A 15,132-nucleotide genomic window follows, 5' to 3' on the forward strand; every position below is an offset into this window, starting at 1 on the left:
GGAGTTGAGGCTGGAGAGATAGCATGGAGGTAAGACGTTTGCCTTGCATGCAGAAGGTCATTGGTTCGAATCCCAGCATTTCACATTGACCCCCGAGACTGCCAGGAGCGATTTCTGAGCTTGGAGCCAGGAATAACCCCTGAGCACTGCCAGGTGTGATCCAAAAACAAAACAAAACAAAAAGTCAAATGACTTGGCTTAAATAAAATTTACCTGGAGTAATAAATTTGACAAAAAAAAAAAAAAAGACAAAGCAGTACTCTCACCAAGTTTAAATTATATTCAAAAGCTAGTAATAAAGATTGTCTGAAACTGAAATAAAATCAGCTTATCAGACCAATGGATAATAATTAAAGGTCCAGAAACAGACCTTCATAATATCTACAGCTATTCTTCAACAAAAGGAGCCAAGTGCCATAAGTCCAGTAACAAAACATCTTAACCAAATGATGCTGGGAAAATATGTTAATATCACATGAAAAATAAACTTAGATCCTTATCTCACACCTTATACAAAAGTTAATATTTTTTTGGATATTTATTTTAGGTTGATGCATCTACTCTGAAAAGTGAAGTGAGACATTTGATGTAGAACTCACTAAAAATATCCAAGGATTAGGAATCACGATTAATGGTTACATTGGAGATAAAAATTAGTTATGTTTAAACATATTATCATTTCTTAACTCGGAAATCAACTCCAATATATTTAGCGTATGAAATGTAAGATTATAATTTTGTATTTTCATGTGGTTGTATAATCTGAAAATTTATCGGGAATATATTAATTTTGAGTAACTCAGATTAATACTTTTAAGTGAGAAAATTACATTGTTATGTTCCTTTTTTTTAATATTTATTTTGTCCCCCAATTCATAGTACAGACCAGGCAAAGGGCCTGGGTTGAGGTGTATATGGGGTGCATTTACTCTACCTCTTCTTTCTATATGTAAAGAGCACAGCCTGTGGTAAGAATTGGGAGGCCTTTTCTTTTCTTTTTTTCTTTTTTTTATTTTTTAAATATATATATATATATATATATTTTTATATATATATATATATATATATATATATATATATATATATAAAATCCTTCACCAGTGCAACATTCCCATGACCAATATCCCAAGTGTAACTTCCTCCCCAGCCCACACCGGCCTGTACTCTAGACAGGCTTTCTACTTCCCTCATTCAGTCACATTTTGTTATGATAATTTTCAGTGTAATTATTTCTGTGATTGCACTAAACGATCCCTGTGGTGAGCTTCATGTCAGGAGCTGGACCCTCCAGTCCTCCTCTATTTTGTCTCTGAGAATCATTACACAAATGTTTTTTATTTTTCTCAAAACCCATAGATGAGTGAGACCATTCTGTGTTTATCTCTCTCCCTCTGACTTATTTCACTCAGCATAATAGATTCCATATACATCCATGTATAGGAAAATTCCATGACTTCATCTCTCCTGGCAGCTGCATAATATTCCATTGTGTATATGTACCATAGTTTCTTTAACCATTCATCTATTGAGGGGCATCTAGGCTGTTTCCAGAATCTGGCTATTATAAACAACGCTGCAATAAACATAGGTGTGAGAAAGGGATTTTTGTATTGTATTTTTATGTTCCTAGTATATATCCCTAGGAGTGGTATAGCTGGATCATATGGGTGCTCAACTTCCAGCTTTTGGAGAAATCTCCATATTGCTTTCCACAAAGGTTGGACCAGGCAGCATTCCCATCAGCAGTGGATAAGAGTTCCTTTCTCCCCACCTTTCTCCCCACATCCCCGCCAGCACTGCTTGTTCTCATTCTTTCTGATGTGTGCCAATCTCTGTGATGTGAGATGGTACCTCATAGTTGTTTTGATTTGCATCTCCCTAATGATCAGTGATGTGGAACATTTTTTCATGTGCCTTTTAGCCATTTGTATTTCTTCTTTGTCAAAGTGTCTGTTCTTCTCCCCATTTTTTGATGGGGTTAGATGTTTTTTCCTTGTAAAGTTCTGTCAGTGCTTTGTGTATTTTGGATATTAACCCCATATCTGATGGATATTGGGTAATTACAGGAGTTAATTAAAGTCAATTACAGACATCAATTGGTGGGCACAACCAGCAATGCTTAGGAGTAACTCCTGTCATAGTACTCAGTTATCCTGGTGGTGCTCAGGGACCATGTGGGATGCTGAGAATTGAATCCAGATCAGCCATGTGAAAGGCAAGTTTACTACCAACTGTACTATTGCTCCAGTCCCTCAATATATAAAAAGTTTTATCAAATTACCATGATTTAGAAAGTTACTTATAGTTGTTTTAGTTATACAATGTTCCAGGCCTGATCACACTACCTATGTCTCTCCACCAATTTTCTCAGGTTTCCTCTCTCACCCCTAATTCCCTGGCCTACATCTTAGTACCTTTTTTTAATTAGTTACTTTATTTAAACACCTTAGCCACAAGGTTTTTCATAATACAGTTGTTTAATTTTTTCACAAATACAAAGTTTATCATGATGGAGTCACAATATCCAACGCCCTTAATTGGTGCACATTTCCCACCACCAGCATTCCTCGTTTCACTTCCACTTTCTCCTCTGCTTGCCTGTAGGGCAGATATATTTCTTTCTCTTTTTTTCTCTCTAAATTCCAGATGAGAACAGACCTGGAAATAAAAGAATTATCTTCACTTATATGCAGTGTAAATCTATGTATATAGTTTTCATTTTTAGAACCTATATGGATTATTACTCTACACTAGGCTTTTAACACAATATGTATATAATATATATATATATTTATATATACATGCTTATATATAGTTTGGTTTGAAGATTCATGTTGCTGTGTAGTCAGAGAACCAATATCCATTCTGAATTTTCCTGACTTGTACTTTAGTGTGGTAATATTTCTCTGTATAGCAGGATAGAATAAGGGATCTCCAAACTTTCTTCAAGTGCCAACTCTAGGGGAAAAAGTCCTTCAACTTTAAGCTTTGTTTTTATTTTATTTAAGCATCTGGAATATGCACAAAGCAACTAAGAGAACTTTATTTTTCATACTTATACTATCATGACTATAAAAATCTATTGTTACAGCATTATGTGAGGTAGTTGTGGCAGCATGAAAAATCCTATGCTCTATCATCAAACAGAACAAAAAAAAAATCCTAAGAGTACATTAAGACCTGATCCAAACAATAATCAGACTTTTGCAGCTTGAGCAAGGCTCTCATCTGGGTGTGTAGTTGAGAAATAGCTTCTGGACCATGGCCATATTTTCTCAAAATCTGCTATTTTAGGGAACTTTCCTTTCAAGAGAGGTGGTACTCTTTTTTTATAGGATCAGGTTAGTTCCACAATATTTATTACAACACAATGTCATAAAAGGCCCAAAACATCTCATCTCCTTGTTCCTTTAGTTCTGTGACAATAACTTTGTGAAAGACTATGCTGACAGAGGCCAAAACAATAGCACAGTGGTAAGATGGTTGCCTTACATGCAGTAGACATACCCGGGTTTAATCCCCAGTACCCCATATGGTTCCCCCAACCTTGCCAGGAGCGATTTTTGAGTACAGAGCCAGAAGTAACTCCTGAGCACCTCCAGGTGTAGCTCAACACCCACCACCCCCCCCCCGCCCCAAATAAAAGACTCTGAATCTCACAAGTCTTCACAGTCCTTCATTGTTTTGACCTGTAGGAATTTGCAAGATCCAGACCAGTCCTATTAACCCAATTCTACTATCCACCTTTGTGGGGCCTTCCTAAAACCAACTATGAAAACGGAAAGGAGAATCTAATGTTTCCTACATTCTGACACTTGAAGTTAAAACATTTTACTAAGCATTTTAAACCTAAACATTTGATTGTAATTTACTATCAGAAAAGAGTATAGACATTAGAATAAAACTGTCTAGGTTGTATATTGCTTATTTTCTGCTAATTAATAATTGTGGAACTTTACAAGAAATGTTCCACCAGTTTCTCTGACTCCACTTCATTCTCTTTTCAATAGAGTAATATATAGGAGGACTCACTTCATAGGCGTCTCCTGAGAATTTTAGGTCAATTACCTGCTTCATACAAAGCACTAAATATAGCACTTGGAAAATGATGTCATTCTTTTTCATAAAAGAAAGACCAATCAATGGGACAAAAAAAATATACTTTGCATCAAATAAAATTGTCTCTAGTAAGCATTGCTGACAAAACAATATATATGCTTGAATATAAATTAAAAAGTCTCAAAAATTTTTATTTTATAAGTAATAAAAATAATGTTTTTTATTCTATTGGCTAATTTGCATTATCAATTTTCCTTATGATATTTTATTTTAGAGAGAGAAAGTTGAGCCACATGTTGTAGTGCTAGGGGCTACTCCTGGCATTGGGCTCAGAGGTGACCACTGGTCACCTGGGGAACCATATACAGTTTGAAGAGTCAAGCCAAATTTGGTTTGTATATAAGAAAAATGCCTTAATTCCTGTAATATATATCAGGTTTTACCTTAAGAACATTTTATTTGTTATCAAAACAAAAAAACACATGTAAATAATTACTTAATTGATTCAAGGTAATCTTAACTAATTGTTTTGGATATCTTCTAGATGCTAGACACTCCACTAGATGAGATGCTGCAGATATTTCAATAAAGAATTTTGAATGTTCACAGAGATATTACCTCATGAAGTATGCAGAACAAATAAACAGGAAAATAAATTTAAAAGACTTTTTTATCATGATCAATGTTATGAGACAAAAAAGAATAATAGGGAAAACTGAGCAGAAGACCTCACAAGGAGATAAGACATTTTAACTGCAAAGGGAATACTTGATAAAAAGAGCTCAAAGAATCAAAGGAAGGTTGTCCAAAGAATATGGAAAGGGTCCATGTGCTTGTAGTTACAGAGAAGGGTAAAATGTCATCAAAAATAGGCAGCTTATTAACATTCTGGCTTTACAACAAGATGCTATTTCTAGGCAGAACAGACTCCTAATGAATTAATCTCAGAATTAATTTGTCTCATTGTATGAAACAAAAGAAAGCAAGCAAAAACTAATTTAAAATCACTTTATTTTTTTACTTTCACTTTTTCTAAGTTAAGTAGCACAAGTTTCCTTAATTATGTCAACTCTGACCCTCAAGGTGATTTATGTTAAATTCTGGCTAATAAAAGTGGCTGGGGAAAGAATCAGAAAAAGAAGTTTGACTGTCTCAGGGCTATCAAAGAAGCTGCTCAAAAACCCCTGGCCAAAAATGTGTTTTTTTTCCAGTGATTCTTCTGATTTCTTGTATGAAACTGGAAGATGAGACCCCACAGAAGTAATAATATCATTTATTTTAATGAAATGTAGTTCTCACTATGCATATAAAAAGTAATACCAGCACATTCATAATTAAGGCTTGAATAAAAATATTAGGGGGGAAGATCATAGAAATTTAATATTATCACAGGAAATGTACTATGTAGATGAGTACATTTAAAATTACCAAAATAAGAACTGGAGAGATAGCATGGAGGTAAAGCATTTGCCTTTCATGCAGAAGGTTGGTGGTTCGAATCCCAGCATCCTATATGGTCTCCTGAGTGTGCCAGGAGCGATTACTGAGCATAAAGCCAGGAGTAAACTCTGAGTGCTGCCGGGTGTGACCCCCCCCCAAAAAAAAACCTACCAAAATACATACTACGTAATCCATGTATTGCACTTTGTATAAATTGCATTTCCATATAAAATTAACATTTTACTACTATCATAAGTCTATTGAGAAAATAAATTCTTATAGATGTTATAAATTAATTTTTATTTCACAAAATTGCGAAATATATCATAACATGTTTAAATTACCACTTTTAGATACACATTTATTTTCTTTGGAATGTGACTGTTTGATAGTAACTCTATGCTATACATATTGTCTAAGATTTAAGATGTAGGTCTAATATTCAGTTGCATGAGTTACTTCCTTTTTTATAGGTTTAGGGTTAGTTTGTTTAGAGTTAGGGTAAAGGCTAGGGATCAGTTAGGCTTAGGCTAGGTTTAGGTTTAGGTTTAGAGTTTAGTTTTAGGGTTAGTGTTAGGATTAGGGTAGGGTTAAAAGTAATGTTAAGATTTAGGTTAGAGTTAATGTTAGCCTAAGTTTAGTGTAAAATTTAGTTTTAGAGTTAGATTTAGTTATGTTTATGTTTAGCATTGGGATTTCGTTAGAGTGAAGTTTAGGGATAATGTTTAGTATTAGATTTAGGGTTAGGGTTATGATTTGAGTTAGGTTAGGATTAACTTTAATTAGAATAGTTTTACTTAATGCCCATGTTTACAAACATTTTCATACTGGGTTTCAGTTATAAAATGAACACCACCGTTCACCAGTGCCATCTTCTCACCACCAATGTCCATGTATTTCCCTCCCCATTCCCTATCTGTCTCTCAGACAGGTATTATGTTTTTGTTTGGGGGAGGGTTCTTTTTGTTTGTTTGTTTGTTTGTTTTGTTTTGAAACCACATCGGTGACTCTCAGGGATTACTCCTGGCTCTGTGCTCAGTAAATACTCCTGGCAGGTTCAGGGGACCATTTAGGTTGCTTGGAATCCAACAGAGGTCTGTCCTGGGTTGGCTGAGTGCAAGGCAAATACCCTACCACTGTACTATAGCTCTGGCTCCTTAGACAGGCATTATGATTCTCTTAATCACTATCATTGTCATGGTTGTTGCCATTGTGATTAGTGCTCTAGCTTCACTTACCGTTCTTTGTAGCAAGATACATGTCATGAACTGGTCATCTTGGCATACAGCTCTATTGTTTCTGGTTATTGTCAGACTCTCTTTAATTTTTTTATATCCTGTAGATGAGTGAGACTATTCTCTCTCCATCTGTATAATTTCACTCAGAATAATCATCTCCATGTTCAATCATGTTTAGGCAAATTTTATTACTTTATTTTTCCTAATAGCTGCATAGTATCCCATTGTGTAAATGTACGACAGTTTCTTTAGCTATTCATTATTTTGGGCAATTGGATTATTTACAGATTCTGGCAATTATAAATGGTGCTGCAATAAACATAGGTGTGCACTTTGTTTTGTATGTATTTGTTCCTAGGGTACATCCCTAGAAGTGGAAGCTCAATTTCCAGCTTTTAGAGGAATATCCATATTGCTTTCCATAAAGTTTGAATTTAATAGGATTCTCACCAGTACTGAATGAGATTTCCTTTCTCCCCACAACCCCTACAGCACTAGTTGATCATGTTCTTTATGATATATCGCCAGTCTCTGTGCTGTGAAATGCTATCCCATAGTTGTTTTGATTTGTATATCCCTAATAATTAGGGATGTGGAATATTTTTTCATGTGCCTTTTGTCCATCTGCATTTCTTCTTCAAGGAAATGTCTGTTCATTTTTTGATGGGGTTAGATTTTTTGCTTGTTAATTCTGTCAGTACCTGTATATTTTGGATATTAGATCAATATCAAATGGGTTTTGAATAAATAATAAATAATATAATATATAAATAATATATTATAATATAAATATAAATAAATAAATAAATAGGGTGGCCTTTAAATCCAAGTCACTATTTCTTTTGATGTACAGACATTTCTTAATTTTGTGTAATACCATTTTTTATCATTTGTTTATCATTTTTTCCACTTGATTGGAAGTGTTGTTTCCTCCATGAAATGCCTTCAGTCTCAATGTCATGGAATGTTCTGACCTTTGTGCTTGGTGTTAGATAGAGATCTGTGTTTTGCTTTTTTTGCATGTAGTTATCTAGTTATCCAAACACCACTTTTTAAAGAAACTTTCCTTGATCAATTTTGTGAGTTTTTTTTTTCTTTATCAAATATTAACTACCAGTGTGCTATTGCTCCAGCCTCTCAAATGTGTTTTTTGGTGGCAGCAAAACATTGGAAGCAACATTTTGGTCCATTTTGCAACTTTTTTGTCTCTTAACTGGTGCATTTAATTCTTTGACATTGAAAGAGATAATTGCCTTGGGATTTAGGGTCATCTTTTGTTAGGAGTTTTCTGTATTTGTTGGATCTGCCTTGCCTTAAAATAGATAGTTTAGTTCTTTTCATGTTGTTCTAAGTCTGTAAAGTTCCTCAGCTGCTGTCTATCTGTGAGGATTTGTATTTTTTCTTCAAACCTGTAAATTTGTCTGGGTCAACTTCTTGATGAAGCAGTAATTTTATTGATTTTTACCACTGTATCCCACTACTACCTTCAGACCTTCAGGGTTGCTTTCGAAAAATCTGTTGAAAACCTAAAGAATAGTCTTTTATACATAATTTCCTTTGTAAAGGGGATTATTTGATTTATAAATTTCTTTATCTTAAGTTATAGAGGACAGGGAAGAAGATAAATCTGGGAAAGTACAGTAAAAGGCAGATCAAGTTAACAAGGATAGGGTAGGGGTCTTAGGCATACAGTAGTGTAAAGGTGCTCTATATGCATATATCTAAACCACCAAGTAAACAACAAAGTAAGGTGCAATCTGAACTACAATAGCAAAACTTAAAATTTACCTAGAAAGGAAATAGGTTGGGAGGTGAAATGTATCCGAGTAAGTGTTGTTGAGATTGCTGTCAGGACATAAGGAGAAACAACACAGAACTCAACCAGGCTTAGAGTATGAAAATGGTAGTTCTAAAGACCTAAATCTATATAGCCTTTCTGATAAAGAATTTAGAGAGGAAATGTTAATAATATTCAAAGAACTTAAATCATGGTAAACTGAATGAACCACAAATAAAACTCAAGAGAATAAGAGAGTAGAAATAAAAAAAATCTTCCAAAAGAAGTAACAGAATTAAAAGACATGGTAGGCAAAAATCAAATTCAATGGAAAGCCTTACCAGTAAATTAACAAATGCTGAAGACAGAATTAGTGAGGAGAGATGACCTGTATAATATCTCCATACAACAGGATATTTTGGAAAAGAAACTAAAAGCAAATAACAGAAGATAAAAATATCCTCTAACAAATGATCAAACAATAGAACTTTGAGATATATTTAATAGAAACAAGAATAAGAATGACTGGAGTCCCAGAGACACAGGAAAAAAAAACTTCATGAAGAATCAACAGTCAAGAACATAAAGAGTGTATGCAACCACATTGTGGATGCCCAAAAAGTTGCAGCTAAAAGAAATCCAAAGAAGATTAAAACAGGAAATTATATACAAAGAAGCATCCTTAATATTTACAGCATATTTATCACAAGCAACACTCAAGGTTCAAAGACAGTGGTTGGATATAATGACAGTGAATTAGAGACATTCCCACCACCAGTATTCACCTCCCTCCACCAGAATTCCCAGCATGCATCCCATACCATACCCTTAGTCCTGGGTCTACCAGTGTAGTAGGTCCATTTTGTGTTTAACTTATTAGAATTTGGTTTCTTGATTCTATTGTTGTTGACTTTGGCTTGGGTATTTAGTCCAGACTAATTTTTCCTACCAAATGCACCTGAGACCACTTGGCCCATGGGCCCCATCCACTTTCTTTTCTCAATTTGTAGAAAGATGTATAAATATGAGGTAAAACAAAGTGATTCATGTTCCAAGGTTCTATGAAAAAGGTGAAGGTCCCTATCTAGGACATATAAATAAAATTGAAAATAAAAAAAAAAGAAGGGAGGTGTGGCAGTGTTTTTATTTTGTTGTTTTGTTTTGTTTTGTTTTGCATAGGCACAGTAAACATTGGGGTAAATTAAAAAGGAAATACCCATGACCCATGACCTAAGAAGGCAAACGTGGTGTCTCTACCTGTGAAGCATACTGCTATAAGATCGACTAGCAGGGGTCCTCAAACTTTTTAAACAGTGCGCCAGTTCACTGTCCTTCAGACTGTTGGAGGGCCAGATTATAGTAAAAACAAAAATTATGAACAAATTTCTATGCATACTGCATATATCTTATTTAGAAGTGAAGAAACAAAATGGGAATAAATACAATATATGGTCTGCGGGTCATAGTTTGAGACTCCTGGCAGGCTTCAAGCATGCTATTCTTTGATAAAGGAGCAACAAATAGAAAGTAAAGCAACAAAGTCCTCTTCAGCAAATAATTTTGGGAAAATTGGTCAGCTATATGCAAAAAAAATAAATAAATCATGTCTCTTCTTTTTTTTTATCTTTTAGCTGGCAAAGCAAGTTCTTTTTTTTAATTTATTTAAACACCTTAATTACATACATGATTGTGTTTGGGTTTCAGTCATGTAAAGAACACCACCCATCACCAGTGCAACATTCCCATCACCAATGTCCCAAGTTTCCCTTCGCCCCACCCGACCCCCGCTCTCCATTTTCCTCATACATTCTCATTATTAGGACAGATCAAAATGTAGTTATTTCCCTAACTAAACTCATCACTCTTTGTGGTGAGCTTCCTGAGGTGAGCTGGAACTTCCAGCTCTTTTCTCTTTTGTGTCTGAAAATTATTATTACAAGGGTGTCTTTCATTTTTCTTAAAACCCATAGATGAGTGAGACCATTCTGCGTTTTTCTCTCTCTCTCTGACTTATTTCACTCAGCATAATAGATTCCGTGTACATCCATGTATAGGAAAATTTCATGACTTCATCTCTCCTGACAGCTGCATAATATTCCATTGTGTATATGTACCACAGTTTCTTTAGCCATTCGTCTGTTGAAGTGCATCTTGGTTGTTTCCAGAGTCTTGCTATGGTAAATAGTGCTGCAATGAATATAGGTGTAAGGAAGGGGTTTTTGTATTGTATTTTTGTGTTCCTACGGTATATTCCTAGGAGTGGTATAGCTGGATCTTTTGGGAGCTCGATTTCCAGTTTTTCGAGGAATCTCCATATCGCTTTCCATAAAGGTTGAACTAGACGGCATTCCCACCAGCAGTGGATAAGAGTTCCTTTCTCTCCACATCCCCGCCAACACTGTTTATTCTCATTCTTTGTGATGTGTGTCATTCTCTGGGGTGTAAGGTGGTATCTCATCATTGTTTTGATTTGCATCTCCCTGATGATTAGTGATGTGGAACATTTTTTCATGTGTCTTTTGGCCATGTGTATTTCTTCTTTGTCAAAGTGTCTGTTCATTTCTTCTCCCCATTTTTTGATGGGGTTAGATGTTTTTTTCTTGTAAAGTTCTGTCAGTGCCTTGTATATTTTGGAGATTAGCCCCTTATCTGATGGGTATTGGGTGAATAGTTTCTCCCACTCAGTGGGTGGCTCTTGTATCCTGGGCACTATTTCCTTTGAGGTGCAGAAGCTTCTCAGCTTAATATATTCCCATCTGTTAATCTCTGCTTTCAACTTGCTTGGAGAGTGCAGTTTCCTCCTTGAAGATGCCTGTAATGTCCTTGAATGTTTTGCCTATGTCTTGTTCTATATATCTTATGGTTTTGGGGCTGATATCGAGGTCTTTAATCCATTTGGATTTTACCTTCGTACATGATGTTAGCTGGGGGTCTAAGTTCAATTTTTTGCAAGTGGCTATACAATTGTGCCAATTGTTGAAGAGGCTTTCCCTGCTCCATTTAGGATTTCCTGCTCCTTTATCAAAAATTAGGTGGTTGTAAGTCTGGGGAACATTTTCTGAGTATTCAAGCCTATTCCACTGATCTGAGGACCTATCCTTATTCCAATACCATGCTGTTTTGATAACTGTTGCTTTGTAGTACAGTTTAAAGTTGGGAAAAGTAATTCCTCCCATATTCTTTTTCCCAATGATTGCTTTAGCTATTCGAGGGTGTTTATTGTTCCAAATGAATGTCAAAAGTGTCTGATCCACTTCTTTGAAGAATGTCATGGGTATCTTTAGAGGGATGGCATTAAATCTGTATAATGCCTTGGGGAGTATTGCCATTTTGATTATGTTAATCGTGCCAATCCATGAGCAGGGTATGCGTTTCCATTTCCATGTGTCCTCTCTTATTTCTTGGAGCAGAGTTTTATAGTTTTCCTTGTATAGGTCCTTCACATATTTAGTCAAGTTGATTCCAAGATATTTGAGTTTGTGTGGCACTATTGTGAATGGGGTTGTTTTCTTAATGTCCATTTCATCCTTATTACTATTGGTGTATAGAAAGGCCATTGATTTTTGTGTGTTAATTTTGTAGCCTGCCACCTTGCTATATGAGTCTATTGTTTCTAGAAGCTTTTTGATAGAGTCTTTAGGGTTTTCTAAGTAGAGTATCATGTCATCTGCAAAGAGTGAGAGCTTGACTTCTTCCTTTCCTATCTGGATTCCCTTGATATCCTTTTCTTGCCTAATCGCTATAGCAAGTACTTCCAGTGCTATGTTGAATAGGAGTGGTGAGAGAGGACAGCCTTGTCTTGTGACAGAATTTAGAGGGAAGGCTTTCCGTTTTTCACCATTGAGGATAATATTTGCCACTGGCTTGTGGTAGATGGCCTTCACTATATTGAGAAAGGTTCCTTCCATTCCCATCTTGCTGAGAGTTTTGATCAAGAATGGGTGTTGGACCTTATCAAATGCTTTCTCTGCATCTATTGATATGATCATGTGGTTTTTATTTTTTTTGTTATTGATGTTGTGTATTATGTTGATAGATTTATGGATGTTAAACCAGCCTTGCATTCCTGGGATGAAACCTACTTGATCATAGTGGATGATCTTTTTAACGAGGCATTGAATCCTATTTGCCAGGATTTTGTTGAGGATCTTTGCATCTGCATTCATCAGTGATATTGGTCTGTAATTTTCTTTTTTGGTAGCGTCTCTGTCTGGTTTAGGTATCAAGGTGATGTTGGCTTCATAAAAGCTATTTGGAAGTGTTTCTCTTTGTTCAATTTCATGAAAGAGTCTTGCCAAGATTGGCAGTAGTTCCTCTTGGAAAGTTTGATAGAATTCATTAGTGAATCCATCTGGACCTGGGCTTTTGTTTTTCGGCAGACATTTGATTACTGTTTTAATTTCATCAATGGTGATGGGGGTGTTTAGATATGCTACATCCTCTTCCTTCAACCGTGGAAGGTTATAAGAGTCCAAGAATTTATCCATTTCTTCCATGTTCTCATTTTTAGTGGCATAGAGTTTTTCAAAGTAGTTTCTGATTACCCTTTGAATCTCTGTCATATCAGTAGTGATCTCTCCTTTTTCATTCCTGATACGAGTTATCAAGTTTCTCTCTCTCTCTTTCTTTGTTAGGTTTGCCAGTGGTCTATCAATCTTGTTTATTTTTTCAAAGAACCAACTTCTGCTTTCGTTGATCTTTCGGATTGTTTTTTGGGTTTCCACTTCGTTGATTTCTCCTCTCAGCTTTGTTATTTCCTTCTGTCTTCCTATTCTTGGGTCCTTTTGTTGAGTACTTTCTAGTTCTATTAGCTGTGTCATTAAGCTACTCAGGTAAGCTCCTTCTTCCTTCCTGATGTGTGCTTGCAAAGCTATAATTTTTCCTCTCAGTACTGCTTTTTCTGTGTCCCATAAGTTGTGATAGTTTGTGTCTTTATTGTCATTTGTTTCCAGGAACCTTTTGATTTCCTCCTTGATTTCATCTCGGACCCACTGGTTATTGGGCATGAGGCTGTTTAACTTCCAGGTGTTAAAGTGTTTCTTCTGAGTCCCTTTGGAGTTCACAAATAATTTCAGAGCCTTGTGGTCAGCGAAGGTAGTCTGCAAAATTTCTATCCTCTTGATCTTATGGAGGTATGTTTTATGTGCCAGCATGTAGTCTATCCTGGAGAATGTCCCATGTACATTGGAGAAGAATGTGTATCCAGGTTTCTGGGGATGGAGTGTCCTATATATATCCACTAGGCCTCTTTCTTCCATTTCTCTCCTCAGGTCTAGTATATTCTTGTTGGGTTTCAGTCTGGTTGACCTATCCAGTGTTGACAAAGCCATGTTAAGGTTCCCCACAATTATTGTGTTGTTGTTGATATTATTTTTCAGATTTGTCAACAGTTGTATTAAATATTTTGCTGGCCCCTCATTCGGTGCATATATGTTTAGGAGAGTGAATTCTTCCTGCTCTACATACCCCTTGATTAATATAAAATGTCCATCTTTGTCCCTTACAACCTTCCTGAGTATAAAGTTTGCATTATCTGATATTAGTTTGGCCACTCCAGCTTTTTTATGGGTGTTGTTTTCTTGGATAATTTTTCTCCAGCCTTTTATTTTGAGTCTATGTTTGTTCTGACTATTCAGGTGCGTTTCTTGTAGGCAGCAGAAGGTTGGATTGAGTTTTTTGATCCATTTAGCCACTCTGTGTCTCTTAACTGGTGCATTTAGTCCATTGACATTGAGAGAAGGAATTGTCCTGGGATTTAACGCCATCTTTATTTCAAAATTTGGTGTGTCTTTTGGTTAGTCTTGTCTTAGATTAGGTCTTTCAGTTTTTCTCTTAAGACTGGTTTTGTGTCTGTGAAGTTTCTGAGCTGTTTTTTGTCTGTGAAGCCATGTATTCTTCCGTCAAACCGGAAAGTGAGTTTTTCTGGGTATAGTATTCTGGGTGAAGCATTCATTTCATTCAGTCTTGTCACAATATCCCACCACTGCTTTCTGGCATTGAGTGTTTCTGGTGACAGGTCTGCTGTAAATCTCAGGGAAGCTTGCTTGAACGTGATTTCCCCTTTTGATCTTGCTGTTTTCAGAATTCTGTCTCTATCTGTGGGATTTGTCATTGTGACTAGGATGTTTCTTGGGGTGGTTTTTCTGGGGTCTCTTTTGGTTGGTACTCTTCGGGCATTCAGGATTTGATCACATATATTCTTTAGCTCTGGAAGTTTCTCTTTAATGATGTTCTTGACCATTGATTCTTCCTGGAAATTTTCTTCCTGGGTCTCTGGGACTCCAATGATTCTTAAGTTGTTTCTGTTGATCTTATCATAGACTTCTATTTTCATCTGTTCCCATTCTTTGACTAATTTTTCCATTGTCTGCTCATTTGCTTTAAGTTTTTGTCCAATCTCTCCTGCTGTATGGAATTGTTATGTATCTCATCTTCCACAGCACCAAGTCTATTCTCAGCTTCTGATACCCTGTCCCAGAGCTTATCCATTTTGTCATTCACTTCGTTTACTGACTTTTTCAGTCCTGTTAGTTGACATGTTATTTCAGTTTGGAGTTTTGTGATTTCTGTCTTCATATTTTCTTGGTTCTTATTAGTGTTCTGTTCAACTCGATCCAT

At 35.8% G+C, this 15,132-nt stretch overlaps 1 non-coding gene across 1 annotated transcript; it reads right to left on the reverse strand.

Moving 5' to 3' along the window:
* Nucleotides 1–859: 859 nt before the first annotated feature.
* Nucleotides 860–985, reverse strand: LOC126007977 (small nucleolar RNA SNORA51). Its single transcript, XR_007495436.1, has one exon. It is a non-coding gene; the product is annotated as a small nucleolar RNA SNORA51 (small nucleolar RNA).
* Between the last annotated feature and the right edge of the window lie 14,147 nt (nucleotides 986–15,132).

The sequence above is a fragment of the Suncus etruscus genome, chromosome 4 (assembly GCF_024139225.1).
Source record: "Suncus etruscus isolate mSunEtr1 chromosome 4, mSunEtr1.pri.cur, whole genome shotgun sequence".
In the NCBI taxonomy this organism is placed as follows: Eukaryota; Metazoa; Chordata; class Mammalia; order Eulipotyphla; family Soricidae; genus Suncus; species Suncus etruscus.